Below are 27439 nucleotides of genomic sequence, written 5' to 3'. Positions count from 1 at the left end.
CCATCATTTATTCATTGAATTGTATGAAGTCAAGATTAGCATAAAGAACTGCATATATTCAACATTCATGCTTTGAACTATACATAACCAACGTTCATACATTGCACTGTATATAATCAAAATTCATTCATTTAACTATATCCAGCCAACATTCATGCACTGAATTGCACAAAGTCAAGATTTTGCAAATACATTTTGTATGTAATCAACATTCTCAGATTGAAGGACGGCAGGGTAGCACAGTGGTTAGCACTGCTGCCTTATAGCACTGAGGCCCCAGGTCACTGGCCGTGTGGAGTTTGCACATTCTTCTGTGTCTGTGTGGGTCTCACCCCCACAACCCAACGATGTGCAAGGTAGGTGGATTAGCTAAATTGCCGCTCAATTGGAAAAATTTTAAAATGCAATTTTTAAGAAGCACTCTCAGATTGTACCGGCGATATTTACAGATTAAAACTACATATTCAACATTCACGGATTGAATTATAAATAATTAACACTTACATATTGAACAGTATGTAATCAATATTCACAACTTGAACTTCACGCAACCATCATGCTCATATTGAACAATACAGAATCACTATTTGGAAAATGAACTTCAGAGAATCAATGTTCTCAGATTGAACTGTGTATAATCACCAGCTTCAGTGAACTGTTTATGTTCAACATTAATAAATTGAACTGCATATAAAGAACCTTCACATATTGAATTGGAGATTTTGAATAGTCTGACATCAAACAGTACATAAACAACATTCACAGAAAATAAGCTTATAATCAACATTCATACATTGAATGCATGTAATTAACATTCACAAAATGAAGTGAATACAGTAAACATTCACAATATGAACTGCACATTATCAACATACCATATGCAACTAATATTTAGCAAATGAACTACATTTAATCAATAGTCACAGAGTTGTATGTAAGCAACATTCACACGCTGGATTATATATGATCAACTATCACATTATTGCAATCCTGTTAGGCACAATTATTGTTTAACAAAGAAACCCAAATACCCAGCAATTAAGGTCTACACCATATATTTTCACATATTTAAACAAAAACAAACTTTATTGTATATCAGAAATAATTAAACAACTTAAACAATATTAACATTGTAGTATACAACTCTGTTCATTAATAAGGCAGTTTTACATTCTAATTCCCCTCAATAATTTTCTTACATGTAACACCAATCTTGAAGGTGTTTTCCCTTCTTTAGACTAACCCAAAGGTATGCCACAGCCTCTCAGAATTCACTTTAATTCTCCTCCATGTTCCAGCCATCCCTGAACAAAGTTTCCGTGAGAGTCTTTCCAATAGAATTTCACGTGACACTCCATTACAGACCTCTAAACTATGAATGTCTCAGCTCCATATTTGGGTGGCTGGCAGATATCCAACTGCTTTCCTACAGTTTTGAAAGTTAGCTCTGCTGACTGGCTTCTGCCACAAGACTCTATGAGGACCGCTGTAGATGTATTTTACTAGTTGGAAGCTGGAGCAAATGGTCCAGCGGCTTTTTCCTCACAAAATCCAAATGAGATTAACCCCCACCGGCATTCCATGTGGTGAATGATTAAATAACTATTTTCTGGACAGCACGGTGGTGCACTCGTTAACACTGCAGTCTCACAGCGCCGAGGTCCCAGGTTCGATCCCGGCTCTGGGTCACTGTCCATGTGGAGCTTGCACGTTCTCCCTGTGTTTGCATGGGTTTCGCTCCCACAACTCAAAATATGTGCTGGGTAGGTGGTTTGGCCACAGCAAATTGCTCTTCATTGGAAAAAAAAATGAATTGGGTACTCTGAACTAATTTTTTTTAAATAGCTATTTTCTCCAGTTCAAGGGCAGGCCTAACTTCCCAGCAGGGAAAACAGCTTTCCTGCATCTACTCGGTTGAGCCCTGTAAGAATGTTTGCATATTTCAATGGGATTTCTGAAATATTCATGTACTGAACTGCACACTGTCTACATTGAGTATTGTCAGTATTCACATGAAGTAGTATATACTGGCAATATTCACTATTGTGATGCATATTATCCACATTTGGATATTGAGCCGTCCTTCATTATTTTTCATACACTTACAGGCTCACTTTATCATCTGTGCAGACAATCAGCCAGGACACGCAGTGAGAGGTACAGATCATTTCATGAGCCAGGTTTATTTAAATCAAACAAGGAGGTCTGTTGACCCAAATATGTACCCGAGTGCAACTTGCTAGAATCAGGCAGCAACATCGGGCAACCAAGAGGTCACCTACCTGGAAGGTAAAGTCAGATGACCCTTTGAGGGGGAAGAGCTGACTGGTGGTGATTAAACCTGAGGATCACCACATGTCAGGCGAGGGGCAAGGTTGAGAAGGCAGGGACTTCATGAACAACCTCAGCTGGTACAGGAATTGAACCTGCACTGCTGGCCTTGTTCTGCAACCAACTGTCTAACCCACTGAGTTAAACCGGCCCCCACCTACCTGGAAACCAGTTAAGTTACTAGCCAATGACCTAGGCTATTTTTGTGGGGGCCCTTCTCCTTCAACGGCAATAAAATTATCTTTTCACTGGCCAGTAATTCCTACCACGTGGAGCATCCATGTTCTCTATACTCATGCTATAAACATTGGTTTTGAAGTGCTATCTGCTTAAAAGGTTGATTCAAACGTAATCACGAGATCCTGGGCATGTGCCATGAAATCAGCGGTTAAAAGATAGCAGTGGGACAAATGAACTTGTGGAGGCTGTTAATATTCTCCCTTGGGGATTGAGCTTGTACTTAGTCAACCTTCACACATTGAGCTCTGGTTGTCAATATTCACATATTGTGTGAATGATTAATGTTGAATATTGTACGGCATGATTAATCTTCATAGAATGAGCCGCACATAGTTAATTCCAATGTACTGCAGTTTACATTTCCCTTTAGATGTTCATTTGTTACAATGCACTGTTCTTTTCATTTCTACGTTGCATTGTATTAAGCTTTCAGATGTTTATCCCTTGCATTTGACTGTATAATTGACTTTTTCATTTAATAATGTTGGATTATAAAGGGACTCATTCTGTGCCCAGAATGAAATAACTCTTTGCTCTGAGCCTGCTTGCTCACAACCAATTATTCTATGTCTTTGGAAAAGAAGATGCAAATAAGTTGAATTTGAATATAGTTAGCAGATTGTCACGACTTCAAATCAGTTTGATCAAGAAAAGTATTTGGCAACAATTAAAGGGCAAGTCAAGATCATCAAAGAACTGCAAAATACTGGCAGCACAAAGCAAATAAATCAGTCACTAAAAAAGAATGATTCATGTCATATGTGGACTCCTTATTCAAAAACTAATCTCTCTTGACTTTTATCAGATTCTGATTGAGCCTCTGCGTATTTCTAGTTTTTATTTTTGGTTCGATTCCAGAGCTATTTGTTCGATTGGGCATTCTTTCTCCAACATGGAATTAAAATGGATATTTTTCTCTCTCAATGCACTCACGGCATGAGAGGAAGAAGAGGAAGTCAGGGCTGATCTGCAGCGTTGTAAATTCCACACAAAAGTGCTGGGCGACACTGGAGGTTCAAGGAATGCCTGCTAATGCGCCTGATGTTCACTGTAGGCCTCAAAAATGTTTACGCATGACAGCGCAATCCAGCTTTATACTTCCAGCTCTTCCAATGCATTGACCTGCATTGGCTCCTGTTCCAACAATACCCTGATCTTAAGATTCTCTCATCGGTTCTGAAGAAGACGTTGACACAGTGGTTAGCCCTGCTGCTGACCTGGGTTCAATTCTGGCCTCGGGTCACTGTCTGTGTGGGGTTTGCACATTCTCCCCGTGTCTGCTTGGATTTCCTCCGGGTGCTCCAGTTTCATCCCACATGCCAAAGATGTGCAGGTTAGGTGGGGTCACGGGGATAGGGCAGGGGAGTGAGCCTCGGTAGGATGCTCCTTCAGAGAGTCGGTGCAGACTTGATGGGCTGAATAGCCTTCTTCAGCACTGTAGCGATTGTATAGAAGATCCTATTGGATTTGAATTATTAACTCTGTTTCCCTCTCCACAGATGCTGCCTGACCTGCTGGATTCATCCAGCATTTTCTGTTTTTATTTCAGATCTCCAGCACCCCCAATGATTTCGCTTTAATTAAAATTCTGATGTTTGTTTTGAAATCCTTCCGTGGCCTTTTCCCTCCCCATCTCTGTAAACACGTCCAGGCTCGCAACTTTGCTTGATATCTGCTCTCCTCTAATCCTGGATTCTTGATCATTCCTGATTTTCTTTGCTCCACCATTTTTGGCTGTGCTTTCAACTGCTTTGACCCTCACCTCTGAAACTGCCTCCCTCTACCTGCCTCTCTCCCTCTTGCCGTCCACCTTTAAGATGTTAATTTAAAACCTATTGCTTTGACAAGCATGTGACAAGCACCTTGGTCATTTTCTTTTGTTACCGGCACTTCGTAAGTGCAGCTTGTTCCTGTTGTACATATGCTAATCCTTCCTACAAAGTGGAGTGGCAGTTACTGTCAATGTTAAAAACATACTCAAGATAGAAGAGAATCATTAATGGAAACATAGAAATAACATGCAAAGTAGCTTGAGATGAACGGTATTAATAACTGCCGTAAACGGTACCTGACCTTTAATACCTTGCCCCTTTAAGAGGCTTGGAACCCTGGGGGACTCCACCTCTGGCTACGCCCCCCGGAAACGGTATATAGGATAAGGCTCCATGTGGTGAGCACACTTCTCTCGGATGCTGTTCAGTTCTCTGTAGATTAAAGCCTTTTGATTACCGACCTCGCTCTCGCGTCATAATTGAGGGTGCCTCAATTTAATCTACAGACACATCAAGATGGACAGCGCTCTAAAACCGGAGAAACTCAACCTGGACGCCAGGTCGGCGGAAGCCCCGGAAATTTTTTAATATTGGCTCCGGTATTTCGAGGACTATCTGGACCCCTCAACGACTGATGTCGACAGCACTCGCAAGCTGCACTTACTACATGGCCGGGTGGGCCACCGACTCTCCGCTGTGATCGAGAACGCTCCGACCTATGATGCGGCGGTCGAAATACTGAAGAAACGCTTCATAAAACCTACTAACGAGGTACATGCCAAGGGAGGGTTGTTGGGTTACGGGTATAGGGTGGATGCATGGGTTTGAGTAGGGTGATCATTGCTCGGCACAACATCGAGGGCCGAAGGGCCTGTTCTGCGCTGTACTGTTCTATGTTCTATTTGCTCTCAACCTGCAGCCAGCGTTCCGGGGAAACGCTGGACGAGTTCGTGGAAAGACTCACTGCGCTCGCGAGGAACTGCAACCACAAAGCAGTGACGGCAGAATACCACAGTAACTTACACATTCGCGACGCCCTTGTGTCCGGAATCAGGTCCTCGTACATCCGGCAGCGGCTCCTAGAAGACAGGGCAAAGGATCTCCAGGGCACGGTAACTCTCGCCTCTTCTCTCAAAACGGCCCACCGTTCCCTCCGTACGTACTCCGCGGACCTTGCGAACCCCTCTCGATCCCCTCCAGACTCGGCCACGCTACAGGCCTGTGCCACGCGGCGATCCGCTCACTCCAGGGGTTCCCCATGCTATTTCTGTGGGCAAGGCCAGCACCCACGTCAGTGTTGCCCGGCCCGCTCCGCGATCTGCAACAGCTGCAGGAAGAAAGGGCACTTCGCTAAAGTCTGCCTGGTTGGGTCCAAAGGCTACAAACGAAACCCTCACCAGGCCCAGAAATCAAGCTCCCGGACTCACAGACCCCGCAACGCGGCCGTGCTGCGGCCGAGCACGGCCACTTCCAACGCGTCATCGACCTCGTGTGAGTCATGGGAGCGGCCATCTTGGCGGCGGCCATCTTCGAAACCTGACACATTCGACCGGCGGCAGCGGCCATCCTGTGACTCCGGGCACCCATTTTGTGAGTTCGACTTAACCGAGGACTTTGACGGCCCGCAACTAGGAGCGATCACACTCAATCAATCGCGTCCAAAGCACCTGCGAAACTCGATGATGCGGGTTCAAGTCAACGGCCACGACACTCCCAGCCTATTCGACTCCGGGAGCACGGAGAGCTTTATCCATCCAGACACGGTAAGGTGCTGCTCCCTGTGAACCCACCCCGACTCCCAAACTATCGCCCTCGCTTCGGGGTCCCACTCGGTACAAATCACGAGGTATTGTGTCGCTGACCTCACAATTCAGGCGCTGAATACACCCGCTTTATACTCTTCATCCTCCCTCACTCTGCGCCCCCCTGCTGCTCGGTCTGGACTTTCAGTGCAGCCACCGGAGCCTGACACTGAAGTTCGGCGGGCCCCTGCCCCCACTCACGGTCTGCAGCCTGGCAACACTCAAAGTTGCGCCACCCTCCCTCTTCGCGAACCTCACTCCCGACTGTAAGCCCGTCGCTACCAGGAGTCACCGGTACAGTACCCAAGACATGACCTTCATCAAGTCAGAGGTTCAGCGGCTACTAAAAGAGGGGGTCATAGAGGCCAGCAACAGTACCTTGGAGGGCTCAAGTATTGGTAGTCCGCTCCGGCGAAAAACAGCGAATGGTCGTAGATTATAGCCAGACCATAAACCGCTTTACGCAACTCGATGCATATCCACTTCCCCGCATAGCAGAAATGGTGACCCAAATCGCCCAGTATCGGGTATTCTCCACGGTCAACCTTAAATCGGCCTAATATCAACTCCCTATCCGCCCACAGGACCGCCCCTACACGGCTTTCGAAGCAGCCGGTCAGCTGTTTCACTTCCTCAGGGTCCCTTTTGGTGTCACAAACGGAGTCTCCGTTTTCCAGAGGGCAATGGATCATATGGTGGACCAGTACGGCTTACGGGCCACCTTCCCGTACTTGGACAACGTCACCATCTGCGGCCATGATCAGCAGGACCACGACGCAAACCTGAGGAAGTTCCTCCAGACTGCCCGGGCCCTCAACTTCACATACAACAAAGAGAAATGCGTGTTCCACACAACCCGGCGAGCCATCCTCGGCTACGTCGTGGACAATGGGGTCCTAGGCCCAGACCCCGACCGCATGCGTCCCCTTAAGGAACTTCCCCTTCCCCGTAGCCTCAAGGCACTCAAATACTGCTTGGGGCTTTTCTCCTATTACACCCAGTGGGTCCCCAGATACACCCACTCACAAAAAAATTGCCGAGCACAAGAAAAACTTGCTCAAATTGTTGCAAACTAAATCACTTTGCTGTGCAATGCCGAACTTTGCTTAAAGCAGCACAATTTAAATCTGTAAATCTACTGAAGACACACATGAATATAAGAAATGTTGACACAACTGCAGAAACTTTTAAAAATCGATAACATTTATAATGATCTTGATGTTTATAGCTTAGAAGGTTCCTTCTTTGTAGGAATAATTGAAAAGTTCAATGCTCCTGCAGATGATACTTCTAATCCTCAAATAATACAATCTATGAACAGAATGGAATACACCGCTTCAAGTAAATGAAGAAATCATCTTCAAGCTGGACGCAGGAGCTTCCATGAACTTGATCAACACTAATGACCTGTCGCAACTTAGTCAAGGTCCTAAAATACAGAAAACAGATTGCCAATTGCGTGATTATAATAAGCTTTCTTGCTATCATATAGTGACTAATCACGACACCGTGATAACCTTACGGTTCGAGATTGCTGAATCCAATCGATCTTCGCTACTAGGTGCATAAACCTGTCAGGATCTTCACCTAGTTCAAAGAATCTATAGCAACTGCACACCTCTGCCAGCTGTACAGGAAGATAGTCAGGGAATTCTTGATCAATTTCCTCATGCCTTTGAAGGTACAAGATACAATTGAAACCAAATACCAAACCGGTGGTACACCCTCTTGGAAGAATTCCTACATGAAAGATTAAAGCAAGAACTTGGAATCATCTCCAGGATTACAGCACCGACTGATTGGGTCAGTTCGATGATGTGCATCAAGAAACCATTTGGAGAATTGGGAATCTGTATAGATCCAAAAGATCAAAACAAGAATGTAAAGCCTGAAAATGATCCAATACCCAAGCGTGAAGAGATCACCTGCAAAATGGCAAATGAATTTTTTTTCTCCAAACTGGATGCTTCCAGAGGATTTTGGCAAACACAGCTAGATGACACAAGCAAGAAATTGTGCACATTCAACACACTGTTTGGTCGATACTGTTTCCACAGAATGCCATTTGGGTATAATCTCAGCATTGAAGATATTTAAACGTTCAATGGAACAAATGACTGAAGGCATCAATGGAGGACGCGTTTATGTGGATGAGATCATCGTTTGGTCATCTACACATGAACAGCATAATGCAAGGCTATTGCAAGTTTTCCAGAGGATACACAAATTTGGCTTAACGCTAAACAGAGCAAAATGCAACTTTGGTATCTCAACTTTGAAATTCCTGGGTGATCAAATCTCAGAACATGGTGTGCAACCCGTTAATGACAAGATTTGTGCCATACAGAAGATGACAGTGCCAGAGGACAACAAAGCAGTGTTGAGATGCCTAGGCTTTGCGCCATCTCATCAAGAAATCCACGATGTTTTCATGGACTGATGAGCGCCGCACAGAATGGATGGACCTAAAGTCAACATTGACTACCACACCTCTTCTTTCCTTCTTTGACCCTGAAAGAGAAACAAAGATCTCAACGGATGCCAGTCAAAGTGGAATTGGAGCAGTTCTTCGACAAAGAGATGATGATTCTTTGTGGACACCTGTTGCTTACGCATTGCGATCAATGCATCTACTGAGAAAAGGTATGCTCAGATAGAAAAAGAATGTTTCGGCTTACTTATTGGAATTCTCAAGTTTCACGACTGTGTCTATGGTGTTATGGGCCAGGGTTTAGAAAACTCCAAAGTATATCATGGAGTCCACCTGGCCTACAACTGTTGATCGATTTTGGTTGTGATGAGCACAAAGGCTTGCCCTTCAGGTGTTATTCAACAGAGGCCTTAAGCACTTTTCATCAAAAACAAGCTTTATTCTACAAATTTAGTTAACATTTTTATAAACACACACAGTAAGCATTTTTATCAACTACAAACAGAAATACTCCACACAGCTACAGTAAACAACGTATCACCCTTAATAAATTTCCCCCTTTAACTGTTCCAATTTAATAACAAGATCCCATAAACCAGAACCCCATTGAAAGGTGTGGCCCAACACATGGCACTCTTACTATCTTCAAGACTTGGTATGGATACACCTGTTTCCTTTCCAAAAGAGCAGGTTTGAATTCCTTCCAGGAAACAGTTATCACTTTTAAGTTATCAAGTAACCTGGAAACAGCTTTTAAACTGAAGATAGAGATACACTTCTTTCCAACATGTGCAATACAAAATCAGGTCAAACTCAAAGCGAAAGTAAAACTCAGAGCCACAGCCCAGCTCCACCCACACAATTATATCACTGAAGCCATGTGATAAGACAAAAATATTTTTAAAGGGACACTCCCACGACAATGGCCTACCAACATTCATGGTCGAAACCGATCACCGACCACTTGTTCACATCATTCACAAAGATTTGAATGACATGACTCCTGGACTACAGCACATTCTGATGAAGTTAAAGCGATATGATTTTCAACTTGTCTATAATCCGGGCAAAGATTTGATAATTGCTGATGCATTATATCTACTCAGAAAAATGACCACCTGAGTTCATTCAGGAGATTGAAGCTCAAGTACAGCTTCGAACTGAAACCCTTCCTGCTTCAGATGACAAACTTAAACTTATCAGAGATGAGACAAACAAAGATGAAATGTTGCAACTTGTCATTAACCATTTGAACAATGGTTGGCACAAAGGACACTGTTCCAAATTCAGAAACATTCAATCTGAACTCACTGCTGTAGATGGTTTTCTACTCCGTCTCGATCGTATAGTTATTCCTATGACACGAAGACCTATGATACTGCAGAAAATACATGAAGGTCATCTAGCCATAGAGAATGCAAATGAAGAGCGAGACAGGCAGAACATTGGCCAGGCATCAACAAGGACATAACAAACCTGATTCTTGAATGTGAAACCAGTCAACGCAACCAATCAACTCAAAGTAAAGAAACACTTCTACCTCATGATCTTGAGAAGACTCCATGGTCAAAGGTTGGAATCGATTTATTTCTCTTTCATGGTCATGATTATATTCTAATCATTGATTATTTCTCAAACTATCCCAAAGTAACCAAATTGTCTGATTCAACTGCAAAATCCGTGATCAAGGCAACAAAATAATTTTTTGCTCAACATGGGATACCTTGCAAAGTCATGACAGACAATGGACCTTGTTTTGATATCTATGAGTGGACACAATTTGCTAAAGTGTACAATTTTGCTCACCTAACTTCAAGTCCTGTTTATCCGCAATGCAATGGCAAATTTGAAAAAGGAGTTCACATCGTGAGATTACTTTTCAAAAAATCTCTTGATTCTGATTCTGACATGTACCTAGCTTTATTAAATTATAGAGCTACTCCTCTAGCAACTGGTTTATCTCCTGTTCAACTATTGTTGAACAAAACATTGCGTAAAAGTCTTCCATGCATAAGACTTCCTGATCCAGATCTTCAGCCAGTCATCAAGAAAATACAATCAACATGCGACACCACTGGAACCACTGAATTCAGGTGATCAAGTGAGGATTCGCATTCCCACTGGTCTGCTCTAGCTAAGGTAATACGTCAAGAAGTACCTCATTCATACATCATTCAGACGAATGACGGTTCGATTGTTAAAATAAATCGCAGAGCACTTCTGAAAGTTCAATCTTCCAGTATGTTATTTCCTGATCTTCAACTCAATGAAAGTTTATTTCGTACTACAATAACATCTTCCAAGATACCAGATGACTTCAGAAGACGTTCAAGACTTTGACCACTCCACTTACTGGATTGGGGAGATCATCCAGAATAAGAAAGAAACCAGTCAGACTTAACTTGTGAAGAAACACAAATGAACTGTTTGAATAATTTTTTCTTACTCACTTGTTAACTTAGTATACATATCAATGTATTCTGTACTAATGTTATACATTTTTTTCTTTAGTCATGCACAAAAGAAATATCTAAATCAAAAAGAGGGATGTAATGATATGTATCGTACAAGTGCAGTAAAGGGTTTACATCAGACACTATGTGTAAATCAAACACTAGACGGCATTACTAAGTTATTGTATATAAGGCAGCATCTCAAGGAATTCTGGGAGAACATGATGAGAAGCTACAATTCATTGTAGAGCTATAGCACGAGGTCACGTTATAGTGTAGTGGGGCAGCAGTGCCAACCACTGTGCCATCGTGCCGCCCTCAACAGGCAATTGTCACAGTTTGAGGATCACTGTCAAAATCCAGAAATGACTAAATTGTCAGTGGCTGGGAAATTCCATAAGAATCCAGAAGTGACTTGTATAATTGTCAGCAGGGTTAGGGCCTGCTGTATGAAATCCAGGGCCAGGATTCTCCCCTACCCGGTGGGGCGGGGGGTCCCAGTGTGTTGGAGTGGCGTGAACCACTCCAGCGTCGGGCCGCCCTAAAGGTGCGGAATTCTCCGCACCTTTAGGGGCCAAGCCCTCACATTGAGGGGCTAGGCCCGCGTTGGAGTGGTTCCCACTCCGCCGGCTGGCGTGAACGGCCTTTGGCGCCATGCCAGCTGGTGCCGAAAGTACTTCGCCGGCCGGCGTAAGTCCGCACATGCGTCAAGCGTCAGCGGCTGCTAATGTCCTACTGGCGCATGCGCAGGGGAGGGGGTCTCTTCCACCTCCACCATGGCGAAGGCCATGGCGGGGTGGAAGAAAAAGAGTGAAGACCATGGCGAAGGTGGAAGAAAAAGAGTGCCCCCACGGCACAGGCCCGCCCGCCGATTGGTGGGGCCCGATCGCGGGCCAGGCCACGGTGGGGGCACCCCCCGGGGTCAGATCGCCCCGCGCCCACCCCCAGGACCCCGGAGCCCGCCCGCACCGCCAATCCCGCCGGTAAGAGAGGTGGTTTAAACCATGGCGGTGGGAGAGGCCCGTCAGCGGCGGGACTTCGGCCCATCGCAGGCCGGAGAATCGCCGCGGGGGGCCCGCCGACCGGCGCGGCGCAATTCCCGCCCCCTCCGAATCTCGGGGGGGGCGGAGAATTCGGGACACGGCAGGGGCGGGATTGACGCCGGCCCCGGGCAATTCTCCGACCCGGCCGGGGGTGGGGGGGGGGGGGTCGGAGAATCCCGCCCCAGATCACTATTAAAAACCAGTAGTAGAGCTAAAGTAATTGCCTTAAAAGTGAGCAATCTTTGTTAGGAAACTGCTTTCAGCTTAACAGAATGAGAGAGAGAGAGAGCGATAGAGAGAGAGAAACATTTAGCAAGTAACTGTGAAATATCCAGATGCAGCAGTTAGGGTAGATTAGGAAATTAGAGTTGAAATCAAAACCTGCAAAAGGTTTTGCCTGTATGTTACAGTTAAGTTGACTAAGTTTAAACCTCTGAAAACATTGTGAATCAAGCAACCAGCTTCAAAGAACCAAGAAGAGAAGATGCCATGGATCCGTAGAAAAGATATTGTGCCATGCCTCAACTAGTGGAATGTTAAATATTAAGTCTTCGGCATTGCTGCCCTATAAACGTTGTTAGCTTGTATTCTAAATTAGTGATTGTCCTTTTTTGCCAATGAGGCTATTCCCCAACAAGAGTTTTCTTCCTCTCTGGTTTTGTCCAGAGTTCAAATCCCAACAATAGGATGTGGTAAAGTCATCCTTAACTTCCCTCAAGAATGGGGTGGTCAGACACCTTCTTAAACCACTGCAGACTGCATTCAATTCAACAAAAATTTTTTTTAACCTTTAACATTTTAGGCTCACGTGAGAAGATTGGGCACTTAGGCCCGATACTTGGAGGGCTGTGTTACCAAATGATAGCCAATTTCACCTCCCTCAGGACAAGGTGAGGAACAAAAACAAAGGTAAAAATTCAAGATATGAAGATGTTCAAAGATTTGAGGTGACTTTTACAAAGAGCCTCAATTAAATAAATTACAGATTTGTTAACAAAAACTAATTGTGTAATGCGGACTATACTGCTACACCAGTTTCGTTTTTTTTTACTGGTTCCTGCTTCCTTACACCACTGTAATAATTCGCTGAGTACAGAAGCAGGTCATAGCTGACCAGAATATCATCATAATCGGCTATCCCTCGATTCGAGGATAATGTCCATACCGAGCCACAGTGTTCTGCCCAGGGCTTTCAAGTGACTGAACAGGCCTATTATCGACCCTCAGATCTTTAGTACATGGGGCAGGTTGTCCCAGGAGGAAGTGGGATATTGAATGCAATGTTTTTGCTCCTTTTCTTTCTTTCACTGCTGCTGCTTTGTCTCACCATTAGGAAAATCAAAATGTACCAGCTAAGGGTTATAGCTGTGGGGGCTGGGGAGATTAATGAGTCAGGTTGACTGGCCAAATCTGTTAGAACATCAAAGCTGACTGGGCAGAAACAAAGCAGTGAGAGAACATTATCAGATCTGTCAACCGTTCATTGCAGGGCAGTGGACTAAAATGCAACAGCTGTGAGTTTTCAGTGAGTCTGAGGAAAGCACCAAATTGAGGAGAAATAGGGGGCGGGATTCTCCAGTCTCCGATGGTGAAATCGCGTTTGCTGATTGGCCGGAGAATCCCCGTTGGTGGCGCTTTTGCGATTCTCCGTCCCCACCAAAATGGCGTACTCGCAGAGTACGGCACACGCCATCGTAACGGCCTCAGGATGTCACCTGAGGCCCTTCCCCGATGCTCCACCCCCGATGGGCTGCATTCCCGACAGCATGGGACAGTGTGATACATTTATCAGAAACCCGGCATAGCGGCTGCGGACTGAGTCCAGGGCCTCCACAATCGGGTGGGAGCCGTTCCGCGGGCAAGGGGGACATTGGCGGGGACTGGGGGCACTAGTGGGGGGGTGGTCCGGGGGTGTGAGCCTAGTCAAAGGTGGGCAGTATTTGGCAGGCCGGGTCCGCGCACGTCCGACGCCATGTTGTATGGCGCATCTGCTGCAGGCCGCCGCCGTGCGCAGGCGCGGCCATGATCCCGGCAATTCTCTGGCCGTATCCGCAGCTAGAGCCGGGAGCTCTAAGCTGCGTGACTGCTACCCCCCACCAGACGGAAGATCGGTGCAGCATTTCCACTGTTTTTCCAGGCGTAAAACGCCACTGCTCACACGTCGGCGTCAGCACTTCGCCTTCAAGTCGAAGAATCCAGCCGCATATATTCAGGGAGGCTTATTTATTCGTTTATTTTGATGTATTGATTCATGAATGTGGATATTGCTGGCAATGCCAGCATTTAAACTCCATTCGTAATTGTTATTATGAAGGTGGTGGTGAGCCACATTCTCAAACCACTGCAGGCCATGTGGAGAACTGGTTCATACATCGCTGTGAGGACGTTTTATGATTTTGAGCAACAATGATGAAGGAACATCAATATATTTCCAATTTAGAATGGTGTGTGACTTGATGTGAAAATTGGGGATGGTCCTCTCTCCATTACATAGAATTACATAGGACATATGGGACAGAAACAGACTATGCTGCTATTTATGCTCCGCTGGAGTCTCCTCTCATCTTTCCTCATATGCATCTATCATTGTAACCCTCTATTCCTTTCTCCCGCATATGCTTGTCTATATTCCCTGTAATTGCATTCTCTACTCCTTGTGCTGGCAAGTTCCACATTTCTACCTGTCTTTGAGTAACAAAGTTTCTTCTGATTTCCCTCTTCGCTTTCTCGATAGTTATTGGCAGACTCTCATTGCTCTTTCCCACAAAACAAAACATGCTTACTGTGTCAATTTACCTAAATTTTTCATAATTTAAAAACACTCCAATTAAGTCACCTTTCAGCCAGGGGCGCACAGTGGTTAGCACTGCTGCCTCACGGCACTGAGGACCCTGGTTTGATCCCGGCCCTGGGTCACTGTCCGTGTAGAGGTTGCACCTTCTCCCCTTGTTCATGTGGGTCTCATCGGCCCTCCTCCAACCCAAAGATATGGAGGCTAGGTGGATCGGCCATGCCAAATTGCTTCTTCATTGGAAAAAAGAGAATTGGGTACCCTAAATTTAAAATAATGTCACCCCTTGTCCTTCTTTCTCCATAAGTAAATTTACCTAGCCTGTCCATCCTTTCCTGATAAATACATATCTGACACACTTCTTCTCATATATTTTGTACTATCTCCAAAGCCCCTCTATCCTTTTTACAATTGGGCAATCAGAACTCCACAGTACTCCAAGTGTGGTCTAACCAAGGTTTGATACAGGTTTAATATAACTTCCCGACTTTTCAAATCTATCCCCAAAGGTTACTGCTGAGTTTGTTACCTTATGGCCTTGTAACCTATGTCACCACTCAAGTGATTGAAGTATTTATGCTCTAATATCCCTTTGTCCTTCTACCACACTGTGGTGGCTGTCCCTATAAGGGCAACACAGCAGAGTAGGGGCCACCAGGCCTGAGTGACCAATTGTTTTGAATTTTGTGGAATCACCCCCATGGTGAGAAAGGCTCCCAGGCAGAGACATTTTGGGGAGCTAGCTACACCCATGAGACTACTGTGCACTCTTACTAACCAATAACTTTTTGTGTTCACTAATGAAGTCTGTCAATCTGCGTCTTTACATCTACTGACAAGGGTGAATTATCCTGGCACAAGCTCTGGCCAAACATCTGTGAGTATCCTGTTTTAATCGAAGTCTGAAAAAAAAAAGAACTCACCAGAATGCCTCTCTATGGGTGAATAGACCCATTTCAGTCCTCCATGGAGGATTGGACATGATACATCATCTGGCTTGAGTTTTATTTCCAAGCAAACAAAATAGTGAGGAGACAAAATGCAAAGCAATTTCCCTCAGTGTTTGTGGGGCACAGGTCGAAAAATCTACTTGCAATCTTACAGTCCAACTTCAAATAAATTTTGAGTTCATGGATTTGGTGATGGCTCAGTTGCAACCTCAACCACCAGTCATATTCCAGAAATTCAAACTTAATTCGCGGTGAGATCCCAGGCAAATCGATCACGACTTATACTGTCAAACCGAGGCAATTATCAGACTATAATCATCTTGGAGCACCGTAAGCGACATGTTATGGGATAGGTTCGTTTGTGGTGTGAACAATGACACTATTCAATGCAGATTGCTTGCAGAAGTCAACATAAATTTTAACAAAGCAACGGAGATAGCGAGGCCATGGAAAGCACTAAAAAAGTGGCACAAGAGCTGCAGAGCACCAAAATAGTACCGTTCACCAGTTAGGACAGGAACGTACAGCTAGCTTTGGTGCCAAAATTGCTGAAGCAGCTGCAAAGCATGAAACAAATTTAGCCACCAAGAAAACAAAATGGTAAATAATAGACAGTCGGTAATTCTTAAAGTGGAATATTACCAATGTGGAGGTAAACACACTCCTGAATCATGTCAGTTTAAAGAGGCAGAGTGTGGGCAGCACGGTGGCCTAGTGGTTAGCACAGCTGCCTCACGTCACTGAGGTCCCAGGTTCGATCCTGGCTCTGGGTCACTGTCCGTGTGGAGTTTGCACATTCTCCCTGTGTTTGCGTGGGTTTCGCCCCCACAACCCAAAAATGTGCAGAGTAGGTAGACTGGACACACTAAATTGTCCCTTAATTGGAAAAAATAATTGGATAATCTAAATTTTCAAAAAAAAAGAGGCAGAGTGTTTTTATTGTCACAAAGGAGGATAATACTAGTAATCTTTATTATGGACCAGTGGAGAGCTAAGTCAAGTTCACAGAGTAATCGATCAACTGAGATGTTACAAATATACGCTGTGGAAGAGCCTAGTCCCAGTGATTCTGGTATTCACTCTCTATTTAATCTAAAAGCAGGCAAGACAGACTCTATTAATGTAATGCTCTGGGTAAGTGTGAAGCCTGTTAAGATGGAAGTAGTTACAGGGGCATCAGCCACTTTGACGGGCGAGCATACATTTCAGTACCTAAGGGAGGGTATCCAACTTGAACAATACGTCTGCCAAGTTGAAGACTTATACGGGAGAAACAATAAAAATAGAAGGCACCACAATGGTACCTGTAATTTATCGACAACAGTCCACTGAGCTCCCAGTGATAATAGTAATTGTGAAGGACCAAGCCTTCTTGGCCGCTACTGGCTTAAAGAGATGAAGTTGAATTGGGCTGAGGTCTTTCAAATGCAGGATGGGGGACTGCCTGAACAGATCAGAAAATACAAGGGCAGCTTCTGTGATCAATTAGGCAAAATCAAATGGTGGCAAGCTGAGATTTATGTGGATCCAAAGCAGAGCCCCTGATTCTTCAGGGCAAGACCAGTACCATGTGCCGCCCACCGCCTGAGAGAAAGTGGATACTGAGTTAAACTGTGTGGAAGAACTAAGCATTATCCAGCCAGTACCGTTCTCGCAATGAGCAGCACCATGCAGGCTCTATACTTAACCTAGACAAAACCCTCTGCATTTCTGATGATTATAAGCTGACAGTTAATCAGGCCGCCTGGTTGGATAAATATCCAATCCCGAGAATTGAAAGCCTCGGCCGGAATTTCCTGGCTGTTCCCTCCGGTGGGATTCCCCACACCCGCTGCAGTAAATCCGATTTTGGATGAACGGCAAATTCTCCGTTCTCGCTGGCGCAAACTCGGATTGGAGAATCGTGACCCTGTCTGCACAGCTGGCAGAGCGTCAATCTTAGATTTGAGTCACATATATCAGCAACTCTCATTAAATGATGTTTCCAAGGGACATGTCATGAAAAACACACACAAAGGCCTGTTCTCATACCTACGCCTGCCTTTTGGTATTAAAATAATCTTTATTCTTTATTGTCACAAGTAGCCTCACATTAACACTGCAATGAAGTTACTGTGAAAATCCCCTAGTTGCCACATTCCGGCACCGTTTCGGGTACACAGAGGGAGAATTCAGAATGTCCAAATTTCCGAGCAGCACGTCTTTTGGGACTTGTGGGAGGAAACCTAGGCCACCCGGAAGAAACCCACGCAGACACGAGGAGAACATGCAGACTCCGTACAGACAGTGACCCAAGCTGGGAATCGAACCTGGGACCCTGGAGCTGTGAAGCAACAGCGCTAACCACTGTGCTACCATGCTGCACCCGTCTTTGGCATGTGCAATATTCCAAAAGACAACAAACAGTCTGCTACAGGGGCTATGAGTTTTATTATACTTTGATGATATTCCTATAACCTCATCGACAGAGGCTGAGCATCTAGCAAGCTTAGAAGAGGTATTAAAGAGAGTATTTCAGGAGGCTGGAGTTCTCCTCAAGAAAGAGTAGTGCACCTTTCACGCAACTGAAAGGATTACCTCTTGTGGAAGACAAGGTCAAGGCAATAAAGAGGTGCCTGCCCTCTTAAACACAACTGAACTAAAATCATTTTTGGGGATGGTAAACTACTACGTGCGCCCTTTTTACCAAGAGTATTGATGACATTGGCCCCTGTGCATATTCTGCTGAACCAAAACACCATCGCTGGTCTTCAAGGCTCCCTAGGACGAAGCTTTCAACAGAGTGAAGCATTTGCTGCATTCCTCAAAACTGTTTGTACACTTCAACCCATCGAAAGAACTGATATTGACCTGTGACCCTTCTCCATTTGGTGTTGCTGCATTGCTGTCCTGTGGAGTGGATGATGGCTCTGAAAGTACGAAAGGGTATGTGGCAAGAACCCTCTCAGGAGCCGGAAAATGCTACTCAGAAATTGAGAAGGACGGACTATCAATAATCTTTGGTGTCAAGAATTTCCACCAGTACTTACATTGGAGACACTTTGCCATCATTTCTGGCCACAAAACACTCTTGGATCACTTCAAAGAGGACAAGACTATTCCGCCGATTGCCTCTGCAAGGATACAACGATGGGCGTTAATTCTGTCTGTGAATATACTTTCAAGCACCGACCTGGAACACACATAGTGAATGTGGATGTTCTTAGCCGCCTTCAACCCTTGCAAGAAAGTATCACCTGTACTCCAGTGTCATAAGAAATCACCACGGCATTAAATCTTTTAGACACTGTGCCAGTCTCAGCGAAGCATATCAGGAACTGAACCAATTGAGATCCACTTCTATCCAAAGTGAGAGACAAAACACTGATGGTAAATGAGCCAGTTTCAGAGGAAATTAAATCATTCTCTATCCGCAAGAATGAATTGAGTTGTCAGGATAGTATCATACTCTGGAGAGCAAGAGCAGTCGTTCCTGTAACAGAAAGAGAGAAGCTCGTATCTGAATTACACAGCACTCATCCTGGCACCTATAAGATGAAGATGCTTGCCAGGAGCTATGTGCAGTGCCCTGGTACTAATACTGATATCGAGAAGCTAGTCAAGCACTGTCAACAGTGCCAACTGCAACAAGGGGGGCTGGCTTCTCTGGTTTTGGGACTATGTCCCCCATGCCATCGTAAAAACTGTGGCCTTCCACGCCAGAAAAGCTGGTGTGAAAAGGCCCCATATTCAGAGTCCTGGAGGGGGCTAGCAGGGATTCGGCATGTTTCTAGCAGCTTTAGCAGCAGATAAGGGCCCCTGCACTTCCGGGTCGGAGGTTGCGCATGCGGATGGCGGCAGCTTCCTGCGGCTGCGCCATGCTCCATGGCGGACTCAGAGATAGGAGCTGAACCTCACAAATAGTGCCCCCGATTGCCCGTGCACCCAACCCGGACCCCCCACCCAAAAATTGTCTGGAGTCTGAAGCCGCTCCTCAAGTATCCCGAACGGCAGGACCGTGAGTGGTCCACGCCATCGGGACTTCAGCCAGTCAGGGGTGGAGAATAGTGGGGCGGGCCTCGAGCAAGGGCCACAGATAGGGGATACGCGATGGCCCCGAGAATCAGGGAACCGGCACCGGTCCCGATTCCGTGCGCGGAAATGGATTCTCCGCCTTGGCGCCGGATGTGATTTCGGCGTCGGAGTGCGGAGAATCCAACCCAGGATGACTGCTGCAGCCCCACTGCGCCCTTGGGAATGGCATCGTCGGCCATGGGTACAAATCCATATCTATTATGTTGATCGATCCATTCTTGGGCGCAAAGATTTTGCTTGTGATTGATGCACATTCCAAATGGATGGACATTTTTGAGGTGGTCACCTATATCGCATGTTACCATTGAAAGATTACACCAATATATTACAACTCATGGATTACCTGAAGTTATAGTCACAGACAATGGAACTATGTTCACAAATGCTGAGTTCCAAAATTTCACTTCTCTCAATGGCATTAAACACATTAAAATGTGCCTTACCACCCAACATCAAATGGACTAGCCGAGGGAGCCATCCAAACTTTCAAGTCTGGCCTTAAGAAACAGTCAGGAGAACCTTTGGGACCAAAATCTCATGATTCCTCCTTATCTATCATACCACTCCGCAAGCAACAACACGAGTTCACCAGCAGAACTGATAATGAGATGTTATCCCAGAACGAGGGAGAGTGGAAGCTAAGGTAATCAGAAAGTAAGTGGAGATTCACATTGTACAGCATGTTTATTTATGGTAAATTAAACAGTATAAATGATAGTCTTTGGGAATGGACCAAATTGGATTCCCGGAATTATTGGCTGGAATTCTCCAGCCATTGCAATTCCCGCCAGGAGCGCACCCCCGCCCGCGGGTCTCCTGGCGACATAGGTAGCTTCAATCAGAATTCCCATTGACAAGTGGCAAGAGTAGAGAATCCTGCCGCGAAACATGGGCTGGGGAACCAGAGAATCCAGTCCCTTATCTCGAGACTGGAGGCCTTTCACACCAAGTGGACGTGGATCATTCCTAAAGACGTGGACCATTTGAGGAGTAGAGAGATGCTCCAGCCATCAATGTTGTCATAAAGAAATGTTTTTGAACCCAAGAAGAGGAGCCAGTTATTGCAGATCCTGTTAATGTCAATCTTGTGGAAGCATCTCAATCAACAAAACTATGCCTCTCTACAAGGAACAGAAAACACCCTCAAAGACTCGATTTATAATTGTCCAACTCATGTACATAATGTTTAGTTAGTAATTATGACAGAGTGAATTAGTTATTGATGATTGTATAGAGGAGAAAGAGCTATGGTGAGTAAGTGTCACCTCGCCTGGATAGCCAATCGGGAATCAGATTGGGGAGAAAGGCTCTCCGCCCGAGTCATTTTGGGGAGCTAGCTGCAGCCATGCAACTCTTGTGCAATTCTTGACAATCAACATTTTTTTTGTTTCCGACTGAAGTCTGTGAAAGTGTATTTCCATACATACCGAGAATTGTAACTTCCAAATAATGCGTAATGTTCCTATTCTTGCTCCCAAAGCGTAGTGCCTAACATTTATTTGTGTTGAACTCTGTCCAATCAGCAAGTTTATTAATGTCGTCTTGTAATTTGTTGCATTCCTCCACAGTATTGAATATCCCTCCATTTAGATGTCGTCTGAAAACTGAGTTCTGGAATTTAGTGGCCCTGGGAATGCCAAAGTGAACACTGGCGAGCAGGGTGTTAATGAGCATTGTGTTAGGGAGGCTAGGCAGAGTTCTGTGTGTGAAATCGGGGATCACAGAGGTGGAGGAAAGAGTTGAGAAGAACACTGAGTCAATATAGCAGAGCAACATCACTGCAAACTGAAATGAAATAGGCAGGGCTAAATCAAACAGAAGCTACTTTTACAGGAGCAAATAAATATTGAGATGCAGTCTTTCATTGAATTTGTTGAAATGGGTTATTTAAATAGCATAATTTAAGAGAGAAATGTTACACTGTATGTACATTGGACGTCTGGTAAGGAGAAGATGAATAATAGTTTGTAGTCATAGGTACCACACTGATATGGGAGTGAAATTGAACAGCACAAAAAGGCCTTAAATTCACCTTGGTCTTGATGGTTATTCATATACATAGAGTTCAGAGGATTAAATAACAGAGGCATATTTGTTTTCCTGATGACAAACTAAAAGGCCAGTTGATGAGAAAGACATTGGCCGGTATTCTCCGCATGTTGGGATTCTCTTTTCTCGCTGGCAGTGCACCCCCACCCACGGCTTTGCCAGAGGCGTGGGGTGGCTTCAATGGGAAGTTCCATTGGCAAGCGGCAGGAAAAGAGAACTCTCCCACCGGTGAATGGTGCACCTCTGAGAAACACTGGGCTAGAGGACCAGAGAATCCTGCCCAATATTTTATTTACCATGTTGTTTTCAGCAAGCAGTTGAGAAGGTGCCACACAGGAGTATATTGACAAAGGTTCAAGAGGATAGAGCCTGGGTGAGGGTAGGAAGATGAATTAAGACTGGTTTTAAGGTAGGAAATGAACTGAGTTCTTCCACATGTTTGATCTAAAAAAGTAATGTTTATTGTGTACATCAATGATTTGGATATCAGAGTTAGAAAAATACCAAGCTTGCAAATGTTGAAAAAAAACAGAAAGCGTTGGTATTAATTCTGAGGATCAGCAGAAGCCAAAATGGAATGTTGATTGGGTTGTGGAATAAGCAAAAGATATAGAAGTCAATGGCCAAAATTTCCCAGCCCTCTCTTCCAGCAAGATTCTTCCAGTATCGCCTATGACGACTCCCCCTCACCCCCCCCCCCCCCCCCCCCGCATATTACCCAGCGGCAGAACGTGCAGGTCACGCAAAACTCCGTAGACACTGGCAGGACTGAAAATCCCTCTGCCGGCAATGGCCACCGGGAAATAGGTCTAGCCACGGTGGGGAGGGAATGGAGAACCCAGCTGGAAAATTATATTCATATAAGGTAAGACATTCCTGTGTGAAAATGGATTAATAAACTTTGACTAGGAAACGACTAGGGATAGGAAAGAGCAGAGAAAATTTGAGATTCACGCTCACAAAAATAGAATGAACTTCTCACACTTCCCAGGGCCTTAAAGGTCAAATTGCTTCATAGCATGTTGTGAAGAGTGATCACTGATGTTACTCAGGAAAATGCACCAGCCAGATTGTGTACAACAAGGTTCTACAAGCAGCAATGCAATTTAATGGCCAGGTAGGCTGCTTTCGATGGTGTTGACTGAGAGTTAAGTATTATTCAGAGCACTGGGAGAGCTCCCTTGTTCCTCATCAAATAATGCCATGAGAAAACTGACTGGGCCTTAGTTTATTGTTTCATTAGAAAGATATCGGGCGGGATTCTCCGCCGGCCGGATTCTCCGTTTTGCCGGTGCCTGGGGTTTCCCAACGGATTGGGGCTGCCCCACAATGGGAAACCCCATTGACCGGCCGGCGTAACGGAGAATCCCGCCGGGTGGGTCAGGCTAGAAATGTGGCATGGTGGGGCGGAGAATCCAGCTCATGATGCGGGCTTCTCCGTCGGCGGGATCCTCCGCTTTGCCGGTCGCGCACCCACAGCTGCGGGTTTGCCAACGGCACTGGGCGGCTACAGTGGGGAAACCTCATTGGCCAGTTGTGAAAACGGAGAATCACACTGTCGGCGAGGGTACGCTGTGCCAAAAAATGGGGCTGGTGGACAGAAGGGTCAAGGCTGTGTTTTTTGTGGAGGGGATGACGGCTGCAGATTTGAAAGAATGGGAACAGTGCACCTGAGGAGAGGGAACCATTTGTATCATCAGTTGGCACGCCACCAGGGAACCAATGTAAAACAAAATGAAATGTTAATGAGACATGTCAAGAAGATGTGTCCAGAGCAGGTATAAATGTGAGAAGCAGAACCTTCACCAAAAGCTATCATCTACAAAAAAGAGGCAGTGGCTAGAATCTGAAGTTATTGAACTCAATGTTGAGTTGCAACACCTACCATTTCACCTCCCCTCTTCTCATCCTCATGGCCCCAAACGCTCCTTCGTTCCTCCCTTTTGTATTTAATTGCTCTTGCCTTTCACCCTATTGCAGACCTACCCTTTTGTTCTTCCCTTCCTTCCACCCTCCCTCTTTCCCTAATCTGTCACTTCCCTAAGTAACTCTCAGTTCTGACCAGTTTATCAACCTGAAACACTGTTTCGCTCTCTGCCAGCACTGCCAGACTTGCTGAATGCTCCTTGCACTTTCTGAGATCATGGAGTCATTTAATGGAGGTGATTAAAATTTGGAAGTGATCAGATAGATATGTCCAGGCATCCAGTCATTCAATGGTCTAAGAACAAGGGAATGTTGAAATAAGATTAAGTTTAAGTGTTTTAGTTTAGAGAGCATATATACTCAGAGGGTTGCAATGCAGTGAAATGGACTATCAGAGTTATTGATTGAATCAGAGACCATGCCAACATGCAAGAATTGGTGAGCGAGGCGATTGAAAGAAAACAGACATGAAGACAAAGAAAAACAGGGTACACACATTTGATTTGCGACCCTGCTCTTGTAAAGCAATAGCACTAATAAAGACTGCATGGTCATTGGATCTATGGGGAATAATGCCAATGTAACTGTGACTTTCTGGAAAAGCCACAATTTCTCCCAATTCGATGGTCCGAGTTTTCTTGCTACCGTTTTTTGGCTTATGTGTTCTGGAGCAACCCACAGGTTATTTTGAAATCTTTAACATACAGGCAGTACAAACAAACATTTTAAAATGTGAAATGCTCCAACTAACGCCAGTCTTTTCCAAAAATATTTCAAAGCTCCCACCCACAAAAGCCTTTCACATCTGTGAGATCATCAAATGCAGCAAATCAGGTCTTCTGATACACCCATTCTGCTGATTCATGTTACTATGGATGATGACATTCATATTAAGTTTTGATGAAATGGCATTGACTTAAAACACCTCTGTTTCTCGCTCCACAGATGTTCCCTGACTTGCTGAGTGGCTTCAGGACTATCTTTGTCTTTATCTCAATCACCCCCTCAAATGCAATTTGATTTTTCTGAAATGCACTCTCCCTGGCAGTCACTGAATTGGTAGAAAAAAGGTATTGCTCTCTAGTTAAAGCATAATGGGAGGTGAATTTGGAGGCAGAGAAGGCCATTGAAATGAGCAGGGGCAGTGTGGGGGTAGGGGGGCTAGTAACGGGTGGGAACCTGTCAGCCACCCAACTCTGCCTCAATTAAGTCCGGGGTGGACAGCTTTGTGGAGGCCTTCCTGACTTGCGGTCAATTGAAGCCCCGAAATGGGTAATTAGCGCCTACCTAAAAGCCTCATCAGCCCTCCATTGGTAGGCAGGGCAGTTCTTGCAGGCTCCAGGAAAGTGTTTCTCGTTCAAAGGCACTCCATTCCTGATTGAAGGTTCCGGCATCGAGAAGGGGGAGGTGCGCGGGTGGATTTTCAGAGGCCCTTGCCTCTGAACCTTTCCCTCCCTCTCCCATGGCACCCCCACACCCTGTGCTCTCACTCACCTATGGCCTGGGTTACTCGCTAATCCTGGGATTCTTTTGGATGCATTACCACCAGCTGCCATCGCTCCCCAGCTACACACCCCACAGTGAACTGCTGCCACCTCGGATTGGCCAGCAGCTTTCAGGGAGATGGGATTTCTGATCGCAGGATCCTTGATTTGAGGGAAAGCCCACTGCTGGCCTTTTAAGTGCCTGACTTGTGCTTAATTTGGCAGGTGTTCCTCAAAGGAGGTTATGTGGGGTTCTCACCACGCCTCTAATCAGCAGCTGTGACTCGAGTCGACCGGATTAAACTGTACCCAATGATTTGGATTTTACCAGCTCTATAGAAACAAGGTGGTGAGGCCATCACCTTTCTGCTGTTATTTTACCAGTGGCGGTAAAGGTAGAGTATAGCTTTCCACCCAGAAGCAAATTGAATCACTTCAAAGGCCAATTTAAGGCCTCGCCCTCGGGCTGGTGGTGGTGGATAGGACCTCCACCATATTGGGCACTGCCCAGTCAACACCAGCTGCATACCTGCAGAATTGTGTGGGGGAGGGATCTTTTTCAGCTATTCAATGTGCCGCAGAGGTGCGGGGGGCGGGGGGGGGGGGGGGGGGGGCTGCTCCCTGTTTTGCAATGGTTGTACCTGTAGCAATCCTGTCCCCACCCTTGGCATCTCCCCCAACTCTCGCTGGGTATGACTCATTGGCTCTCTTTCACTGGAAATCAATTAACTGCCTGGCACAGGTAAAATACAGCCAGGGGTCCTGAAAATGGCTGAGACAGGATCAATCTGCGCTTTTCCACCTGTCAGCAGGAACCACCACCCCTCTCCTGTCCATCCACAATGACAAAATGCAGTCCTGTCTATGGGCGTCTGTTTGGAAAGTTAATGACAAAATAGTGCGGGGCCACCACTGAAGTTCCGCATTTTAGGTCCAAACACCAAATGGATGCTTCACATCCTCACAGGAATCATTAACCGGTAGCTGCTCTTATTCCTCTATTGTATCTATTGCTGGAAATGTGGTCGATATCCTCTTTCCGTGTTTGAACGTGTTTTCCACTGGAGTTACCGCATGGGAGTGAAAACAGAGGAATTCCTGGAGATGATGCTTCATTTTTGTCAGAAAATTAGAAGCTTCACTACTTCACGTTACACCGAACAGAAATTGCAAGAAAACCTAAATTAGAAACTGCGGGCTTACACTAAGCTTGAAGTAGACAGATACCATTTACCACATTAGGGAAGTGTGGTGACTCTATTTTACAGTTGTAGAGTGCAGAAGCTGCATTTTCTTCTTCACATTGGGGCAATATCCCTTTGCCCATGATTTCTACAATCGTGCTTCAATGTTTCGGGGGTCATACATCTTCCGGGTCACTGAAGTCACTGCGAGTTCAAAAGTAAAAACAGAAAAAAGCTGAGAGAGCTCAGCAGGTCCGGCAGCATCTGTGTCGGGAGAAATACAGTTTACGGTTCGAGTTGATGAAGAGTCATGGTGGACTCCAAACTTTAACCGTGTTTCTCTCTCTGTAGATGCTAGGTTTTTCCTGCTTTTTCTGTTTTTATTTCATGTTTCCAGCATCTGCAGTATCGCGTTTTTATTATGAGTTCAAAAACTTGGTACATATCCAAATGTTAACCATCATGGTACAAGACAAAATGTGATTAAAAATGCGATGCGTATCATCATAAATATTTGGCATCAATATGCAGCTTATTTGACAGTAAAGTGTTCGGCAGGAGTATTCAAAGTGTATACCAAAAGTAATCAGCACTAATTTGTTTGAGAAGTATTATTCTTTCATTTAAACACCACAATCAAAAATCACTGACAAGTTGACGTTGAGTTGATGACATTGACAAAATTGTGTCAAGTAGAATCATGGGGGTGACACGGGGGCACAATAATTAGCACTCCTGCCTCACAGCGCCTTGGACCCGTGTTTGATTCCGGTCTTGGGTGACGACCTTTGTGGAGTTTGCGCGTTCTCCCCCCTGCCGGTGTGGGTTTCCTGCAGGTGCTCCAGTTTCCTCCCACAGTCCAAAGATGTGCAGGCGAGGTGGATTGACCATGCTAAAATTTCCCCTGAG

At 45.3% G+C, this 27439-nt stretch overlaps 1 protein-coding gene across 4 annotated transcripts in view; it reads right to left on the bottom strand.

Moving 5' to 3' along the window:
- Positions 1–27439, bottom strand: part of neto1l (neuropilin (NRP) and tolloid (TLL)-like 1, like) — a 376641-nt gene that overhangs the window by 154093 nt on the left and 195109 nt on the right. The gene's annotated exons all lie outside the window — the stretch shown is intronic.

The sequence above is a fragment of the Scyliorhinus canicula genome, chromosome 10 (genome assembly GCF_902713615.1).
Source record: "Scyliorhinus canicula chromosome 10, sScyCan1.1, whole genome shotgun sequence".
NCBI classification, from domain to species: Eukaryota; Metazoa; Chordata; class Chondrichthyes; order Carcharhiniformes; family Scyliorhinidae; genus Scyliorhinus; species Scyliorhinus canicula.
Note: the sequence above shows the minus strand (reverse complement) of the source record. Positions and strands in the feature narration are given on the sequence as shown.